Raw genomic sequence first — 17,145 nt, 5'->3', positions numbered from 1 at the left:
TGGCAGAGACCCAAAAGCATGCGTTTCTTTTTCTTGTGAAATATGTTTGAGACACCATTCATGTCATGTGTTAAGTGACATGCACTCAAAACTGCAGGCTCCTTTGATACACCACATAAAACATTCAGATATGTGGTGGGAATGTAAGAGCAAGGCCTATAGTGAGAAAACTTTCTCTGATGCATGTGCTGAGGCTATGTAGACAATCATGTTAAGAACTAAATGGTAACTTATCAATATGTAAAATGCATATGCCCTTTGACCCAGCAATTGCATTTCTAGAAAATTGCCCTGTAGATATGTTTTCACATACTGTATGCAAATGAAAAAAGTACAAGGAGACTCATTGTTGCTTTGTTTATAATCACAAAAGACTGGAAACAAACTAAATGTCCATTATTAGAGGATTTTTTTTTTTTTTAGTTATGGTACATCCATATAAAGGAACAGAATGCAACTGTTAAAAAACTTTTTGTTTAGCTGTCATTGAGTCAATTGCAACTCATGGTGGCCCCATGTGTGCAGAGTAGAACTGCTCCATGCAGTTTTCAAGGCTGTGACCTTTGGGAAGCAGACTGCCAGGCCTTACTTCCAAGGTGGATTTGAACTGCCAACCTTTCGGTTAGTACTCCAGAGCTTAACTGCGTGCTCCAACCAGGGACTTAGGAATATTTCCAAAAATGTACCGATGGGGGCAGTGGTGGTTCAGTGGTAGAATGCTCACCTTCCATGGTGGAGACCTGGGTCTAACGCACCTAGTGCACAGCCACCACCCATCTGTCAGTGGAGCCTGGCCTGTTGCTATGATGCTGAACAGGTTTCAGCAGAGCTTCCACAGTAAGAAGAACTATGAAGAAAGGCCTGGCAATGAATACTTCCAGAAAATCAGCCAATTAAAACCCTATGGGTCATAACCATCTGATGCGCTGACCTGCAACTGATCATGGGGATGGTGCAGGACCAGGCAGCATATCTTTTGTTGTGCATGGGGTCACTGTGAGTCAGGCGCTGACTCCATGGCAACCAGTAACAATAATAAATGTACCCATATCGAGAAAATACATTTAATTAAAGTAAAAAAATAAAAAGCCAGGTGCAGAGCAGTGTGTATGGTAAGCTGCCAACTGTATGTTTATTTTATTTATTTGTGTGTGTGTCATATAGAGTTGCTATGAGTTGGAATTAACTCGATGGCACACAACAACAATGTGGATCTCTGGAAGGATATATGAAACTTGTAACAGTACCCCTGATAGGGGGAGGGGTTGACCAGACAGCTGGGGAACTGGTAGGGTGGACTTAATTTTCATTGTATGTCCTTTTGTACCTATTGAGTGTCATTCTATGGGCATGTATTACCTATCCTAAATAAACAAATACATAAGAAGTTAATTGCAGTAATTGATTGTTGGGATGGAACCTGGAGGTAAACTAACATCTTGTTTACACTTATTAGAGAGGCTCCAGCCACCCCTCTCCTTGTAGTATCATCCCTTGTCTCCAGTTGTCCACCCATCGGTCTTCGCGCTCCAGAGGTTATTCTAAAACGCCATTTTTATCACATAGCCTCCCTGTCCCCATATCTCCATAACCTAGCAGGTAATAGCCAGTCTTCCCACTGATGTTATAGGTGATAAATAATCTGGCCTCAATCTTACCTCCTCCTATTTGTCAGAAGCGAAAGCCTGTACCATTTAAGAACACAGGCTTTGAAGTGAGACCACCTAGGTTCAAGCCCTGCCTGTGACCCTGGGTGAGCTACTTAATCCCTTTGTGCCTCAGTTTCATCATCTGCAAAATAAACACAATAATAGCACCTACCTTAGCACAGTGTTTGGCACATAATAGAAGTACTCAGTAAATGTCAACTCTGATTGTTATTTAAGCTCTTGCTTTAATAACGATACTTTTATGCTTATCACAATTTGTAATTTTATATTGGCTTCTTCTTCATTGTCCGTCTCCCGTAGTAGACTGTAGGTAGGTGCCCTCCATGAAGGCAGGGACCTTATTTTATTAGTTTTATTTAAAAATATATTACCATTCGTATCACATAGTAGATGCTCACTAAATATTTGTTGAGTGAATGCACCTTAGTTGCCAAATTCCCAGTTCGTTCGTACATTCGACAAACATTTAGTGAGTCCATACTATGTGCCAGTCTCTACTAGGTGCTGGGGATAGAGCAGTGAGCAAAACGGAGAAAAAATCCTGTCTTCTTTGAGCTAAGAGAGTCAAGGTGGAATGGTTCTATATTTGAATCTATCTTAGCATGATCCACCAAAACCAAACCAAACCTGTTGCCATCAAGTCGATTCTGACTCATAGTGACCCTATAGGGCAGAACTGAACTGCCCCAGAGGGTTTCCAAGGTCGTAAATCTTCAGGGAAGCAGACTGCCACATCTTTCTCCCGCAGAGTGGTTGGTGGGCTCAAACCACTAACCTTTTGGTCAGCAGCTCAGTGCTTAACGACTTCACCACTAGGGCTCCTTAACATAGTCTAGCAGTTCCAAACCTGACTGGGCATCAGAATCTGCGGGGACCTTTAGAAAAAGTCTAAGGTGGGCCCTGGAACCCGCATTTTTAAAAGGAAGCACTTAATAGCTGGTCCAGTGTTTCTAAAATTGAATTGTACAGGGTATTTGGGGGTGATCACGAGTTCTATGACAATGTTTAAATTTGGACTTTCTAATGATACTAAATATATATTACCATACATTTCACATAAAAGAACTGAAGGAAAAATTCAAGCCTTGAATTGCAATATTGAAAGATTATGTGGGGAAAATATTAAACGATGTGGGCAGCATCAAAAGAAAATGGGTCCCACTCCTTGGAATATATCCTAGAGAAATAAGAGCCTTTCCACAAACAGATATATGCACACCCATGTTTATTGCAGCACTGTTTACAGTAGCAAAAACATGGAAGCAACCAAGATGCCCATCAATGGATGAATGGATAAATAATTTACAGTATATTCACACAATGGAATACTACACATCGATAAAGAACAGTGAGGAATCTGTGAAACATTTCATAACATGGAGGAACGTGGAAGGCATTATGCTGAGTGAAATTAGTCAGTTGCAAAGGGACAAATATTGTATAATACCAGTATTATAAGAACTCGAGAAATAGTTTAAACTGCGAAGAAAACATTCTTTTGTGGTTACTAGAGGGAGGAGGGAGGGAGTGTGGGAGAGGGGTATTCACTAATTAGATAGTAGATGAGCACTACTTTAGGTGAAGGGAAAGACAGTACAGGGGAGGTCAGCATAATTGGACTAAACCAAAAGCAAAGAAGTTTCCTGAATAAACTAAATGCTTCAAAGGCCAGTGTAGCAGGGGCAGGGGTCTGGGGACCATGGTTTCAGGGGACATCTAAGTCAATTGGCATAATAAAATCTATTAACAAAACATTATGCATCCCACTTTGAACGGTGCTGTCTGGGGTCTTAAATGCTAGCAAGCAGCCATTTGAGATGCATCAATTGGTCTCAACCCACCTGGATCAAAGGAGAATGAAGAACACCAAGGACACAAGGTGATTACAAGCCCAAGAGACAGAAAGGGCCACATGAACCAGCGACTACATCATCCTGAGACCAGAAGAACTAGATGGTGCCTGGCTACAGCCGATGACTGCCCTGACAGGGGACACAACAGACAACCCCTGAGGGAGCAGGAGAGCAGTGGGATGCAGACCCCAAATTCTCATAAGACCAGACTTCATGGTCTGACTGAGACTGGAAGGACCCTGGTGGTCATGGCCCCCAGACCTTCTGTTGCCCCAGGACAGGAACCATTCCAGAAGCCAACTCTTCAGACATGGATTGGACTGGACAATGGACTGGAGAGGGACGCTGGTGAGGCATGAGCTTCTTCGATCAGGTGGACACTTGAGACTATGTTGGCATCTCCTGCCTGGAGGGGAGATGAGAGGGTGGGGGAGGGTTAGAAGCTGGTGAAAAGGACACGAAAAGAGAGAGTGGAGGGAGAAAGCAGGCTGTCTCATTAGGGGGAGAGTAATTGGGAGTGTGTAGCAAGGTGTGTATGGGTTTTTGTGTGAGAGACTGACTTGATTTGTAAACTTTGACTTAAAGCACAATAAAAATTATTAAAAAAAAGAAAATGGAAGGAATACACAGAGTCACTGTGTACCAAAAAGAATTGGTCAATGTTGGACAATTTCAAGAGGTACCATATGATCAAGAACCAGTGGTACTAAAGGAAGAGATCCAAGCTGCACTGAGGCATTGGCTAAAAACAAGGCTCCAGGAATTGATGGAATATCAATTGAGATGTTTCAACAAATGGATGCAGCAGTGGAAGCGCTCACTTGTCTATGTCAAGAAATTTGGAAGACAGCTACCTGGCCAACAGACTGGAAGAGATCCATATATGTACCCATTCCAAAGAAAGGTGATCCAATGGATAGTGGAAATTATCTAACAATATCACACACAAATGAAATTTTGCTGAAGATAACTCAAAAGCAGTTGCAGCAGTACATTGACAGGGAACTGCCAGAAATCAAGCCGGATTCAGAAGAGGATATGCAACAAGTGACATCATTGCTGATGTCAGATGGATCCTGGCTGACAGCAGAGAATACCAGAAAGATGTTTGTTTACCTGTATTTTATTGACTATGCAAAGGCATTCAACAGTGTGGATCATAACAAATTATGGGTAACATTTCCAAAGGTGGGAATTCCAGAACACTTAATTGTGCTCATGAGGAACCTGTACATAGAACAAGAGGCAGTTGTTCCAAAAGAACAAGGGTTTAAAGTCAAGAAAGGTGTGTGTCAGGGTTGTATTTTCTCACCATACTTATTCAATCTGTGTGCTAGGCAAATAATCTGAGAAGCTGAACCATATGAAGCAGAATGCTGCATCAGGATTGGAGGGAGACTTAACAACCGGCAATATGGAGATGACACAACCTTGTTTACTGAAAGTGAAGAGGACTTGAAACACTTACTGATGAAGATCAAAGACCACAGCGTCGGTATGGATTACACCTCAACGTAAAGAAAACCAAAATCCTCACAACTGGACCAATAAGCAACATTATGATAAACGAAGAAAAGATTGAAGTTGTCAAGGATGTCATTTTACTTGAATCCACAATCCACACCCATGGAAGCAGCAGTCAGGAAATCAATCGACATGTTAGACCTCTTTAAAGCGTTGAAAAGCAAAGGTGTCACCTTGAAGACTAAGGTGAGCCTGACCCAAGCCATGGTGTTTTCAATAGCCTCATATGCTTATGAAAGCTGGACAATGAATAAGGAAGACCGAAGAAGAGTTGACGCCTTTGAATTGTGGTGTTGGCAAAGAATATTGAATATACCATGGACTGCCAAAAGAACTAACGAATCTATCTCGGAAGAAGTACAACCAGAATGCTCCTTAGAAGCAAGGATGGTGAGACTGGGTCTCACATACTTTGGTCATGTTATCAGGAGGGACCAGCCCTGGAGAAGGACATCATGCTTGGTAAAGTAGAGGGTCGGGGAAAAAGAGGAAAACCCTCAAGGAGATGGATTGACACAGCAGCTCCAACAATGGGCTCAAGCATAATTAGGATTGTGAACATGTTGTACATAGTATTGCTATGAGTCAGAACTGACTCTGTGGCATCTAACAACATTTAAATATTTCTTTTACCAGTTATAATTACCAAGTTTCTCTTTTCAGTGACAATTCCTAGTTGAGAGACATTGTCACAGGCTTTAGGGTCTTCAATGTTTCTCTCGCTGGGATTCCCTGAATGTAATCCCAGGGCTCTCTGCACTATTCAAGTTTGAGAAACACATATCTAGTGGTCTCTAGAGTGAGACTGACCCGTCTGCTCAATAGCACCTTGCCCTCCCAACTCGAAAGGGGACCTCGGTTCTGACCCAACCCTAGTCCCAAGAGATATCCCAGCAAATCTACTTTGCTCCAGGTTGGGGTGGGGGGAAGTCTGCTGGCAGTTCAAGGTTGTTTCAGTTTTAGGCACAATAGGGTTAAGCGAAGCCGTTGGACTCTATTTCCGGCATCTCCTTAGACTACATGCGGGATACATGGATGCTCCCTTGGAAGGATAATTTGCTGGAACCCATACCCTGGTGTAACACTAGAAAGTTTGGGAGTTTGGAAACCAAACACACCAGAGTTCAAATCCAGGCTCCCCCAGTGCTAGACATATGGCTCTGGGCAAATGACTGATAACTGCTCTGCGCCTCAGTTTCTGCATCTTAAAAACAAGGCTATAAGCAACTCAAAAGGTGGCTACAGCAGATAAGGGAGGCTTTGCTTGTGCAACCAAGACACTGAGGCAATATCCAAGGGCACTTCCATCAGCCACAGCCCTCCTCCGTGCTTCTCGGGCCGCCCAAGGTACAAATGAATTAATTCCAGGCAAAAAAAAAATTTTTTTTTTTTAGTCGTCTACCTCAGAGTCTCAAGCCCCTTGGGAAAACAACCCAGCTGTTCCAGGCAGAGCAGCGGTGGGTAGGTGCCGCCTGCGGCTCTAGCAACCCAAGGAAGGAGGGCGGGGAAGCAGGACTTCCCTTCACATCAGTTTAGCTCCCCAAGGCGGCGTTCCAACCTCGGGAGAACCTTGGCCCGGGACCCTCCCCACTACCCCTCCCCAACATGGCGCCGCCCCCAGGCCGCACCGCGCGGGCCCGCCGGGCTGACGTGCGTGCGCGCGCGTACTCCGCGCCCGGCCACAGCGCATGCGCGCTCCCCGCTATCTTCTCCTGGCCGGAGCAGCAGCGGCGGCGGCGGCGTTTGAGTGGAGGAAGATGGCGGCTCCTGGAGGCACGGGGTCCCGCCTGCCGTGAGGGTCCCCCGAGTGCGGCAAGCGCGGCCTGAGGTCGAGCGCCTGCACTCCGGCCCTGTCCCTCATTCCCTCCTCACCATCACCAGGGAAGCGAACCCGAGAGCGTGGTGCGGGCTGGGCCAGGTGAGGCCTCCCCACCTCTGGGGACCACGACTGGGAGCCTGCGCCTTCTGCCCTTTATGCCAGGGGCCCGCAGGGGGTAGTGGGCACCCCGGGTTCGGCGCAGGCCCGGCAGCCCGCGTGGGGATCGGTGCTGGCTAGTCTGGGGTTCTTGCTGTCGTCATCCTGGACCCCCCCTGGGTTAGGCGGGGAGGAGGAGAACCTTTTTCCAACAAGCCCTCGGAATGGGAGCGAACCCAGCCCCTCTCCTCAAGCAGAGCTGTTGTCGTCACCTCACCCGGTCCACGAAGGGGTGTGTGAGTGTGTGTTTGTGTGTGTGACCAGGGCAAGGATGGCTGTAGGGGTGTCAGATATTCTCTCACCCCGCCCTCGAGCCTTTAACTCCTTGCGAGAGGAACCGGAGTCGGATGCCCTCCAAAATTGAGGCTGCGGCGAAGGGCCAGCATCTCTGAAGCTGCAGCTGCAAGGTGAAGATTTTGGAATTGCCTAAAAAAGAAAACACAAACAGCCTTCCCTAACCTCTAGCTTTTTGAGCGTTCCCCCAGAGAAATGGGAACTGCAGATCTCCTTGGTTGAGACAGCAATCCACGCTGGGACTCTGAAAGGCTTCTGGTGAGAATTGATTGTGGGACGGGAACGGTGGAGGGTGGGAATGAATTTGTAAACCAAGAAAAAAAAATTGTAAGATCTTTAATAGTCTCTGCAGAGTAACTTCGGTGGTGATGACGTTCTCGTTAGTTTGAAACCGTTGGATTAAGAGTCAGAATAACCAATTGCTTTGTCTATTAGATCTCCTGACTTATTAGGAAAATAAAAGCTTCATTTCTTAATTGCCAAAGTCTTTGGACTTTTCTGTGGTGGGATTCTGATTGCCCTAGAGGGAGATTCAGACACATGATCAGTTTTCACTTGCTGGCAGTGACATTGTGCTATGCCTGCTAATTCCTTTTGGAGAACAACTTTTGTTGTTCCATTACTAAATGGGAGACTGATTTAGTTTTTCTCAGGTAGGGAAGCAGATTTGAAGCCTTGCTGTCTCTTCCCTGAAGGATGGCGAATTCATTTGCGATTGTGCCATGGGGAATCATGGAGGCAATCGCCTTCGCTTGGACACACCAAATATCTTTTATAACTTAAACCGGCTTTGCTTATGCTTAAGAATGATGACATCATATGTTTAAAAGGGTAATAAAAAATTGAGAGGAAACACCATCATTTAGAATTGGACGTTTAGCTTTTGCGGTGACCAGTGATGCTCTGTGTCGGATTCCTAACTTGGAGCATAGCGGTGTGTATAATTTGATTCAGTGTCATCTATTGTGTGTTGTCATTTTGTACTTCTGTTTGCTTTTTGATAAGCCTAATATACATGTGAGCATTATTCAGTCTTCATTGATATGTGGGTGTGTCGTGTCCTTCATAAAGCTTTTAATTGTTAAAATGACAATTTTTTTTTAAAGACAGCTGTTTAGTTTAACATTAGCTAATTCTTTGACCATTTTTTTTTTCCGTTTCTGTTCTTGAAGCCTTTTCCATAGAGACTTACAGATTTTATTAATACATTTGCTAAGGACGTAAACCTGAACCAACTTCTCTGTCAGAATTAGAGAGCCACTCTACATACCAATTTGCTAAGAGCCTTGAAATTAATGCAGTAAAACACCCTGGTGGTTTCACCTCATGCTTTTTGGCATAGTGAGTTGATTTGTGCAAAATCATCTTCAAGTATTGATGCAGCTTCATGGCATCCGTGACATCATCCACTCTCCAGCATTTTGACTTTGCGATTCCTTACCTTTCTTAGAGTCCCAGAAAAGAACAGGATCAGGAAAATGGCTTAAGATGCTTCCTCTTAATGTCTTCCTTAAGATTCAGAACTGTGTGATTTCTAACTATTATGAAGAGTAACCAAAGAAAATGCTAGCAAAACCTCTGGGTTTTATGAGAATTTAAGGTCCCCAAAACCAAACCCATTGCCGTCGAGTCGATTCCAACTCATAGCAACCCTATAGGACAGAGTAGAACTGCCTCAGAGGGTTTCCAAGGAGCGGCTGGTGGATTTGAACTGCTGACCTTTTGGTTAGCAGTCAAGCTCTTAAACACTGTGCAACCAGGGCTCCTTAAGGTCCCAAGGAGAGTTTATCTGAGAGATGACCAAATATGTGATCATCTTTATGATTTCAGGGTTGTTTAGTCAGTGAATTAGCAACTCTGTAAAAGCAGAAGTCATTAGGTTAAGTAATGCTCTTCCCACTTCATAAGATTGTTCTGTGGACCAAAAGAGGTAATGTTTATTAAGGTGCTTTGTAAAATGTAAAATACTAGGTAAATGTTAGATTGCTTATTCCTATTTTATGAAACTTATTGCAGGCCCTTTATGTATCAGGCATTGTGGGAAGTAGGTACTAATGATTCTAGGACAAGACAGCTTTTGGTCTCAAGTTGCCTTAAAGTCTGGCTGGGGAGCCAGGTAAAAAAAAAAAAAAGGAAACCAGTTAAGTATATTATATGTAGCGTAAGAAGTACGTGAGCAGCAGGCATTGAGATGGCACTAAACCCAATCAGGAATGCCTCTCAGAGCCCAACCTTCCTTATTATTCTACAGAAAAGTAGGCCTTTTGTGAGTGACTTGCTTTTTATAAAAACTGATTTTTTTTTTTTAATTTTTAATTATATTCTATCATGAGTTCTTTTTCTCTTTTATTCGTTCACTGTCATGACACTTCCCACACAGTATGCCCCAGTTATGGTTTCTGCGTTCTCAAAAATCCAAGGGAGCCTTGGGAGAACCTTTCAGAGAGTGAGTCCTACCCATAGGCAGCAAACACAAATATTGCAGCTGCAATTAAAATATCTCAGATTACATCATGGTAACAACTTTAGAGTGATGATGCTTTTTTTTTCTTCTGTAAACTAACACACAAGAGGCACTGTTTTGTTTTTCATTTGATCATGTTTAGTTAATAAATGGAGTTTAGTTGGCAGTCCTTTAATTAGAATGTTCACTATAGGTGATTATTAGTACTATATCCTTTTTCCCAATAAATAAATAAAATACTTTTTTTTACTGAAATTGGCAGCTTAAACCAGAAGTATACTAAATTATAGAACCTGTTTATGTGGATTGAAATTATTCAGCATATTGGATACTGAACTTTTGTATCCCAGTACAAGTTCCTCATTTTAGTGCTGTGGTGGTTGTACAGTTAATTTAACATGTCGTTGCCATGTTGCAAAATTTCTATGAATTTTTGGATTGAGTAGAATCTTTAAGTGGGGCTGTATGAATTGAACGTGTAGAATCCGCATCTTATCTGAAAATGAGTGCTTTAAGGTTGTGGTTGACTGAAAAGTGAAAGTGACTTCATTTTTCTATGTTGTGACAGTTTGTTATATGTAGAAGGACATGACCTATAGACAAGTCATTTTAAGATTGCCCAGTATTAACCTCATAATACATGCTATTTTTTTTGTGTGTGTGTTAGGTGAAAGGTTACAGCTCAAGTTAATTTCTCATGCAGAAACGTATACATACATTGTTATGTGACACTAGTTGCAATCCCCACAATGTAACAGCACACTCAGACTTTCCACCCCGGGCTTACTGTGTCCATCCAACCAGCTCCTGTCCCTTTTGGCCCTCGAACCTCATAATACGTATTATTTTTAAGACTGTTTTCCATGACATTCTTTTAAGTCTCATAAAACTATGACTTGCTAGTACTACTGTAGCCCTAATTTTACCTTTCCTTATTCGTGCATGTATTGGAAATCTTTTAAATTTGCTCTAAATTCCAGTTCTTTCTGTATTAATTTCCACTTTTTCATCTGTAAAGGTATTTTTCTCCTAAGTTTTTAATTTAATTTTCCCAATGTTGTTGTTCTGTGTTTTGCTTCAGAGGTGGAAATATCATATGGTACTTTGATAAACACACACACGCGTACATAGAATGGATGAATGTATAGGTATTACATAAAACAATAGTCATTTGTAAAATTCTACTGTTGTGGAGTTTAGACTGTAACTTATTTTCTAGTAATATATAGATTTGAGGTCATTCATTTAATTTCTGTAAAGGCAGACAAGTTTTAATTTTAACTAATAATAGTCCCTTAGAATATTTAATATTTAGGATATTTCAAGGCATTTAGTAAACATTTAGGAAGCTTTAAGGCATTCACTAGCATGGCATATTTTTCCAAATTTATCTTGCCTTTATTCTCATCTTAAATGTTTGATTCATGTTGTTATATAGAGAACAAGGGATTTTTTCCAGAATGAATCTTCTAGTGCATTGCTTGGAGAGGGATTGATGTTAATTATTAATTTATCAATACAGTTTTATTAAATGTCACCTCTCCCCATTTGTTGACTTTTCTGATGTAAGTCAAGGAAGAATGGCATTTATTTCTCTCTTTTAGTACTTCTTTTTAAAGCTTTTTACTAGTAGTCTTGCTGTCTCTTGCCAAAAAAGAGTAGCATCTTGTTGGGATCAAGCGGTGCTGTATTTGTAGTATCTTCTGCAGTACTGCTTTCTTAACTTTTGCTTTCAGATACTTAACATCTTTCCAGATAGCTCCTTGGTCTTGCTAAGATCAAGCAGGCTGCTCGCTTCTCTATTATTGTGCCAAAATTTTTATTTTCCTGTGGAACCTTCCCATTTTTTTGGTCCATCTTATTCTTCCCCTTTTTCCTCAGTGCATGCAGTTTCCTCCTCTTCCAAAAGTGTGTTTCATAAATCATAATGTATTTGGGAATAGATCTTCTCACAGAAATGTTTAATGCCAGGTAGAGTAGATATTCACAGCATTTTATATAACTTCATGGTTTACATATGCTCTGTAGTTTGACTTGGTGTAATGGTTATTGTTTTTGTTGTTGGGTGCCATCAGGTCGATCCGACTCACAGCGGCCCGTTGTGGCGGAGTAGAACTCCCACGAAGGGTTTCCTAGGCTGTGATCTCTACGGAAGCAGATCGCCAGATCTTTCTCCTGTGGAGCCACTGGGTGGGTTTGAACTGCCAGTCTTTTGGTTAGCAGCCGAGCACTTAACCATTGCGCTACCAGAGCTCTTTGGCACCGGGTAGATCTAGGCTCAAACCCCAGCTCACTTACTTACCTTGGGTAAGGAACTTAGCTCCTCTAAGTCTGTTTTTCATTTATAAAATGGGGATAATGATGCCTATGTTATAGGGCAACTAAATGTGAGAATGCATGTAAGTTCCTTAGAAGTGCATTGCTTATCACATAGTAAACACCCAAATCTTAAACATTATTTCTTTTATGGGAAGTTAAAACTGGAATAAGAGGAACTTACTACCCAGCCTCCTCATAGTGTAGTCCCAATGGAATACCTGCCCTGTAGCAGAAGTACATGTTTTTTTTCTTGTGCTTCTCTTTCTAGCCTTGATTGGAGAACTCGGCTTATTTATGGCTTCATTTGACACTGCTGTCCTGATATCTTTGAAATCCATCTGGGTGTGATCTTTCTTTTATGCCTGTTGGTTTTCCAGAGACCTTATTGAGTCCATCATTTCTCATCTCTCTCCTCCTTTAAGATAAAAAACCTTCACTAACCAAGTTCCCTTTTCAATATTCTCCTTTCTATAGCTAGGATCATTTTATTTTGGTCTGATAGTGTTTAAGACTGAGGATCAATTTTTATGCTCTTCACCTCCTGTATTTATTCTGCCACGTAGTTCTGTAGCATCTTCTTCAGTACCCCTCAGATTTCCCTGTTCTTCGTCATATCTGCTGCCATGACACTAGACCAGACTTATGAGCTGTTGGTGCTAACAGCTTTTGTCTTGTTGCTAGGGCTCTGCCATTTGCTAGCTGTGTGATCCTAGATCTTCCTCATTTTCAAAATGGGAATTACAATTCCTACCTCATGACATGTGTAAAATATTCAACAAAATGCCTAACACATGGTAAAAAAAAAAAAAAAAAAAAGGTTTTTCTCCTTTGTAATCTTTGGAAATGGCCAAGATTGAGGTGACAGTACTATGTCAGACCAATTTTAAAAGACTACTGTCTGATTGTTATTCCTCTGATCAAGAACCTATGGTAACACATTACTGCCTAGCACACCAAGGTCAAACTCTACTTAGCTTTGGAAGCTGTGCCTAAAGCCCACACTGAACCTTTCCAGCCCAGTTTTCCGTGACATCCCATCATGTGGCTTCTGTTCCACGCTAGTCTCTTTGCCTTTCAGGCACATCATGTTTCTTTGTATACCTGGAACATCCACCTTCCAGGTAGGTTGTATTTTTTTCCCTTAACTACCCTATCCTGCTCTGTATAATCTCCTGTAGGCGGTACTGCTTAACCACTGTTGCCCTTAGAAAATTATGTTAAATACAAAAAAAACTAATGTGCTGATTAATCGATGCCAGATAGCTTAATTAGGGACATATCATGAAGTATAATTTGTATGTGATATTTTTAGTGTCTTACAGGCACATTTAAAGGAACCCTGTGGTGCAGTGGTTAAAGCGCTTAGCTGCAAACTGAAAGGTCACCAGTTCAAACTCACCAGCTGCTCCGTGAGAGAAAGATGTGGCAGTCGGCTTCCGTAAAGATTTACAGCCTTGAAAACCCTATGGGGCAATTCTACTCTAACCTATAGGGTCACTATGAGTCAGAATCGACTCAATGGCAGTGGGTTTGGTTTTATAGTCACATATATACTCCCTGTTGCCATTGAGTCAATTCCGACTCATAGCGACCCTATAGGACAGAGTACAGCTGCCCCATAGGGTTTCCAAGGAGCAGCTGGTGGATTCAAACTGCCGACCTTTTGGTTAACAGCCATAGCTCTTAACCACTGCTCCACTAGAGCTTCACAGGCACATTTTAGTGCTTACATATTAGACACTCCAATACTCATTCAGTATATACTTTGGATTCTTATGAGCTGTTCCTCATGAACTTTTTTTTTTTACCCTTTGCCATTGAGTTGGTTTGAATGCATACCCCAAAAAACCAAACCCCGTGCCGTCAAGTCGATTCCAACTCATAGGGACCCTGTAGGACAGAGTTGAACTGCCCCATAGAGTTTCCACGGAGCGCCTGGCGGATTTAAACTGCTGACCTTTAGGTTAGCAGCCGTAGCACTTAACCACTACGCCACCAAGGTTTCCTTTGAATGCATAGAGATCCTATAAACCAAAAACCAAACCACCCACTGCTGTTGAGTCGATTCCGACTCATAGTGACCCTAGAAGACAGAGTAGAACTGCCCCATAGAATTTCCAAGGAGTGCCTCGTGGATTCAAACTGCCGACCTTTTGGTTAGCAGCCGTAGCACTTAATCACTATGCCACCAGGGCTTCCAGAGATCCTGTAGGACAAGCAGAACTGCCCTATAGGGTTTCCTCGAGCTTTCTGAGGCATTGTGTGATTCCAAAGATCTGTTGAATCTTCTTTTCCTTTTGTTTGTTCATTGGTTCATTCATTCAACAAGTATTTATTGAATGTTTGAATGTTACTATGTGCTGGGCATGCTTCAAGTATTAGGGATACAATGGACAAGAGAGACAAGGACTCTACTTTCCTGGAGCTTACATTTGAGATTGGTAAGGCAATAAATAAGTGAACAAAATAATTTTGCATAGTAATAAGTACCACAAAGAAAATAAAGCAGGGTAATGTGATAATGATGTGGGCAGGAAGGGAAGACTAATAATTAAGATTGGGTGGCTTAGGGAAGTTATTAGTCAGGAGAGCTGAAAGACACAAGGCAGGGTGTTTTATCTAAGTTTTGGGGGGCAGAGGGAACAGCAAGTGCAAAGGACTATTGTAGGGGAAGAAAACATCACAAAGTTTAGTAAAGCAGAAAGAAAGTTTTATCTGGCAAATGTTCCAAAAGACAAAAGTGGGAAGCGGACAGGTGTGCTGCCAGAGCTAATATCTGCCCAAATCTGAGGAAGGTTACAGAATCATAAGTATATGTTATTGCAGAAATGGGTAGAATCATTGAAAGCTTCTTCATTTCACAGATTGGCTAGACACTGTCATCTTACATTTTGAATTGCCTTTCTTAACAATCATTGGTATAGGTTTCAGTAACTGACAGTCAGGAGGGTCTTCATTGGTCCAATGAATTTCTATTCACTAAATGTTAATAGAAAAAGATAAGAGTGGAAAGTCTTTTGTTTTCTGGTTGATTGGCTTTATGTGAAAAGTTGTTCCCTAAAAGATTTTTCTTCCCTAAAATATAATTTATAAGATTGTCCAATCTACTCTCTTTATCTCAGGGCCCAGTTGATCTGTCCTTGTGAGTCCTTGTGGGTCCTTGTGAGCCCAGCTTCATCTGGGTCACATTGTCTGTGCTCAAGGACAGGGAATAATAATTCCAATTATTTTCTACATCAGGACTAGTGTAGAAACCAGAGTCCAAATTGCATTTGTGTGTTGTTTTGCTTTTGTCTCTTATTCTCAAATAGTCTCCCCACTCCCTTTTTTCTTTCCTCAATGATGTTGATGTTTAAAGAGACCAGTCTGGTTCTCTGGTAGACTGTTCCACGTCCCTGATTTGTCTAATATTTCCTTGGGTGTCATTTAACTTGTTCCTTTATCTCCTTTTAAATCAAGCCTAAAGGTGTGATTAGATTCATATTTGCAGTCCTTTGTGATACTGTGTACTTGTGTTGCATCTCACTTGGTGTCATATTTTTCCACTAAAATGGTGCTAAGTTTGATCACTTGGTTAACATGATGCTTTCCGTTGTAATGCTACACTTTCTCTTTACAATTATCAATCAATCTGTGGGGTGGTAATTTAACACAATGCAATTATTCTGTTCCCCAGCTATCTTTCACCTGTTGGTTTTAGCATCCATTAATGATCCTTGCCCAAATCAGTTGTTTCATTAGAGGTTTCAAAAAGTGATTATTATTATTCCTTCCATATTTATTAGCAAAATACCATCAACTGAGAGTGAGCTATAGTTTCTCCTAAAAAAGGTAGAATATTGGTCAACAATTAGTCTAAAGCAAAGTTGAGAGGGGTAAGGTGATAGAGAAACCCAGATTACTGGAAGCAAAACATCCAGGAAGGAATTAGTGAGAATGTTAAAACATTGTGAAAGATGTAACTAATGTCTCTGAACAATTTGTGTAGTACTTGTTAAACGGGAACCTAATTTGCCCGAAAAACAATAATATATTCTTATTTTTTTTAAAAAAAGGTAGAGTGTTTAGTTCTTTGCTTTTCATTGTAAAAGTTCTTAGTAAAGAATTAGTGCAGTAGTCACTCTGTGGTAGCAAATGAGTTTATTATTTTCTGTATTACTGCAGGTGCATGGATTTTTATTCACCATTTTACACTAATTACAGTCATTAGTCTTTTCGTCACTGAAATTGCCCCAAATGTGGGCACTGTGAGCCTCTTTAAGCTGGTTCTTCTGTCCTTTTGACATGCCCCTATTGGTGTTTGGGTGCTTTCTTGTTTCTTTAATAAGATGTTCCAGGTTTATCTTGTATTTTTCCCTGTCCCTGACCTGAAATCAGTCATTTTCCTAAGAAGTCCTAGTTTAGAAATCAACATGTGAGTGCTAGGGATGCTCATTGCTACTGGCTCTTCATTGTTTTTAGGTTCTTTCAGTAGGCAGAGCTAGAAAATGTTTACTAAAAAACCAAGACATCATATTGATATTTCCAATTAAATTTTAACATATTACAAGATTGTTTTCTTTAGATTTCAGATTTGTCTAACACTGAAAATCTTGGATTTTGATAGTGTTAACATTTATTTGCTTTATCCTACAGTATGCCTAAGAAAGTTTAAAAACACATTCCGTATTATTATTTACAAAATTACTGAGTCAAGCTTAAGATTTTTTTTGTGGTTCTTTTTATTCTTAGAATATTCTGTCTGTCAGGATCTAGTCAGGAAAATGGAAAGCATATTTCAAACAGAGATTTAATACAGGGAACTGGTTACATAGATGTTGCAAGACTGGAAGAACCGAAAAATAGTCGGGCAGGGTAATTTAGAGATTAATAACTGCAGAGTGAAACTGTTACCTCAAGAGTCAGAGGAACAAAAGGGAGGAGATATTACCCTGGTGGCACAATGGTTAAGTGCTCAGCTGCGAACCAAAAGGTGTGCAGTTCAAACCTACCAGATACTCCGAGAAAAAAATGTGGCAGTCTGCTTCCGTAAAGATTATAGCCTAG

The 17,145-nt window shown here is 41.3% G+C and overlaps 1 protein-coding gene across 3 annotated transcripts in view; it reads left to right on the top strand.

The window, feature by feature from the left end:
- The first annotated feature begins 6,771 nt into the window (after positions 1-6,771).
- The window catches only part of FBXO42 (F-box protein 42), a 120,381-nt gene continuing 110,007 nt past the window's right edge, over positions 6,772-17,145 (top strand). The window contains exons 1-2 of one of the 3 annotated variants that reach the window (XM_023552028.2): positions 6,772-6,965; positions 7,287-7,574. The gene's annotated coding sequence lies outside the window, so the exon portion shown is untranslated. Of the gene's footprint in view, positions 7,575-17,145 lie in introns of all 3 variants that reach the window. The other 2 variants (XM_010593078.2, XM_010593079.3) reach the window with 2 other exon arrangements.

This window comes from Loxodonta africana, chromosome 3, assembly GCF_030014295.1.
Source record: "Loxodonta africana isolate mLoxAfr1 chromosome 3, mLoxAfr1.hap2, whole genome shotgun sequence".
Classification (NCBI taxonomy): domain Eukaryota; kingdom Metazoa; phylum Chordata; class Mammalia; order Proboscidea; family Elephantidae; genus Loxodonta; species Loxodonta africana.
The sequence above is the reverse complement of the archived record's forward strand: the minus strand, read 5'-3'. Positions and strand labels throughout refer to the sequence as shown.